The sequence below is a fragment of the Eumetopias jubatus genome, unplaced genomic scaffold (genome assembly GCF_037043125.1).
Source record: "Eumetopias jubatus isolate StellerSeaLion01/CBP00866 unplaced genomic scaffold, mEumJub1_p1.0 scaffold_2, whole genome shotgun sequence".
NCBI classification, from domain to species: Eukaryota; Metazoa; Chordata; class Mammalia; order Carnivora; family Otariidae; genus Eumetopias; species Eumetopias jubatus.
In genome coordinates, this window is record NW_028274808.1 from 150973039 (window position 1) to 150976317 (window position 3279).

Here is a 3279-nt window from a genome sequence, read left to right on the forward strand (position 1 = left end):
AAAGCCTATTAAGAGCAGTGATCTCAACCATGCACATATCAACGTGTATACCAATAATTTACTGAACACCTTACTGATTTCCAAGTTCTATGTACTGGGGATATAGAAAAAGAAACCATTTCTGTTTACACCTACCTGAGGAACTGGCATCACACTTACATATTGACTTTCAGACCCTGAAAGAAATACCTTTATTCTTTAACAAAACTGCCTTTAGAAGGCAGATAGGGAAGTTTAATGATTAGGCTGAGGAAGGGGTTCTTCAATATTCTGCTATGTTGAACTTAACTGTTTCAGGGTTTAAATTGATTTCACTCCTGACAAAGATAGAAAATACCAAAAGTAAAATAAAGGCATTATATTCTTATGTATCTATTATTTGTAAAACTACATACTACCTGACCAATTAAGTTGAATCTGTATGTTCTCAATGAATAATCATAATTTTCACATCCCTACCTGTTTTGCTGGCAAATGCACACACACGTACACACACATCGTCAAGAAGACATATCACCTAATACATCAAGGTAAATCAGTGATAATACTTTTTAATTATTATTATAATTATTTTCTCATAGATTATAGCTGCTGAGGATCTCTGAAAATTGAATAGCCACAATGATGGTTTATTTTTATCAGTGTTGCTATTCTTCCACTAGGTGTCAGTATTACTCTAGCACTTTAGGATAGTCAAACAGCAAAATGCCATCCGCATCTGTTCTACTTAATGGGCTTTTCATCAGAAATTTACCTGGTAAATTGATAAAAATAATTATAAAAATGTATGGTTATTTAATGACAATAGAAAAATTATAAACTAGAGTGAGGGTATTCAAAATAAAACTTTCAAATTGATTTACAAAGACAGTGTCTTTAAGTAATATTCTAATATTCAGTTCTTTCTCTTTTGTTACAATGTACTGTGTAAAATTTCACATATTTTCTGCATATGATTACCTAGGGCTTGAAAAATATCACTATTTTGAAAACGAATAATGCATTCCCAACTTTTCATCAGAAGGTGAGTGTACCTTTAGGTGTCCTCCATTTTCAGGGTCACCAAAATACTAAGGAAAGCCCATCAGTACAATCCAAGACATTGTCCCATTGCAGCCTGCCCTTTATTAGTTTTAAAGTATTCAGCAGAATGATCATAAGCTTCTTTCAAACAAGTTATTGGAAGTTGTGGAAACAGATTGCAAAGGGTTTATTTACTATTTGTCTGTACTTACTGGCTTTGTGAAAGAACTGAAATGTCTGAACATTTCAGTAATGGTGATTTCTTTGCCAGGTTGGAGAGGAGCATGATGCGTAACCAAAATAAGTCTGAAATATTCCAGAAAATGCTTCATGATCAAGTTTATTTTGTAATCGAAAAAGAAATATTCCCAAGGGATAAGAGGAAGAGACAGAGATGGGAGTGGTATGGTAGGTCAGTATGGCAGCGATTTGGAATGGGCTTTAGACTAATTTCGGCCAAAAGAGTAATTTTTCTACTTCGGTTTTCCCTTTTTCTATAACAGTTTGGTTCAAGTGGTGTAGATGTTCAGAAAACCTCTGTGGCTGCAGAGTCAAACACATAGAGAAAAAAAGCATTTCTTTAACAGTACTAAAAATGCTTACTGGGCCATATTTTATATATCGCCTTCTTTTTGTTTGTTTGTTTCCTTCATGTTCTGTTTTACTCTTTTCCTAACAAAGTTTTCTTTCCTTTATTTTTAATTTCTGCCTCCTTTTCTTCTCTAATCACCACTCCCATACTTATTTTTTTCTTCTTCCTTTTTGGTCTCTGCACACATGAGAAATTATTTTCCTCTAATTTATTTAGATAAATATATTTGCTAATTTTGTCGTTTGTGTTTGTATTTTTGGTTCTAAAATAACCAGTACCTTCCCAGGGTGCTTTGCAGCACCAGTTCTTTTCCGCTGGCTGTTGTCTGTGGGAGCGGGCCGGTAGGCAACAGCCAGCGTGGAATGGCATGATCCTGAAGCCCCACTTCCACAAGGACTGGCAGTGGCGTGTGGCCATGTGGTTCAACCAGCTGGCGCGGAAGATCCGCAGATGCAAGGCCCCAGCAAGCCAAGGCAGGCCCCGTGGCCCCGCACCCTGCGCCCAGGCCCTTCGGGCCCATCGTGAGGTGCCCCACGGCAAGGTATCACACCAAAGTGCAAGCTGTCAGGGGCTTCACCTTGGAAGAGCTACGGGTCGTTGGCATCCACAAGAAGGTGGCACGGACCGCTGGGATCGCAGTGGATCCAAGAAGGCAGAACAAATGCACCGAGTCCCTGCAAGGCTGATGTGCAGGGCTGAAGCTGGAGTACCGCTCCAAGCTCCTCTTCTTCCGCAGGGAGCCCTCAGCCCCCAAGAAGAGAGACAGCTCTGCTGAGGAACTCAAATTGGCTACCCAGCTGACAGGACGAGTCGGGCCCATACAGAATCACTGAGACTCAGGAGAGTCCAAGTCATTCCAGAGGAAAACCACTTCCAGGGTTTTGTCGGTCTTTGCACGGCCCCTACCAACACCCAGTTCTTTGGCATCTGGTCGAAAAGGGCCAAGGAAGCTGTAGAGCGGGATGTTGAAAAGAAAAAAAATAAAGTGCCATTGGCAACTTGTGATAATCAACTAATTAAAGAACTATTTAAGGAAGAAACAATATGTAGGTATATTAGATCAAAGGTTGAGCCTTCATTATCTCACCTATTTATTTTTTTAATGAATAAGTGATTTCCTGGGAGAAACCATGCCCTTGAGGAGCTACCACAGCTTTCAGCCTATGTAAATTCAGTGTTCCAAGAAATGATTTAGTTCAAAATACACAAAGGTATCATTATGTATTTTGATAAATAAATAAAACTGAAATTCTTCCTTCAAGTAAAAAGCATTAAAGTGTTAAGCTGACAAAATAATGGTTATCCTGCAACACCGGCATTTCTGTTCTGACCTTATTCTTTTCATTATTTCCTGCTCGGTCAAGATTCCTATAGCAGGGATGTTTGTATAATGATGCAAAATTTAATATATGTTTTACAATATAGATTGAAATGACATAAATCTCAGAACATATAGACAAATGCATCTTAATTATTTTATTGGTGTTATGATGATGATGATGATGATGTACATGGCTAGTGACATCATATTCTACAGCAGTTAAGGGCCATGTATATATTTCCCCCTTTCAGGTGTCAGTCATTTGCAATCTATTGGTTTCCCATCATTTTACAGCAGTCCTCATTGGACTATTAAAAGGGCATTTCATTTCTCTAGATTTGAA

At 38.4% G+C, this 3279-nt stretch overlaps 1 pseudogene; it reads left to right on the forward strand.

Annotated features, from left to right (window-relative positions):
- Positions 1-998: 998 nt before the first annotated feature.
- On the forward strand, positions 999-2631 carry LOC114206687 (large ribosomal subunit protein eL13 pseudogene; annotated as a pseudogene).
- The last annotated feature ends 648 nt before the right edge of the window (positions 2632-3279 follow it).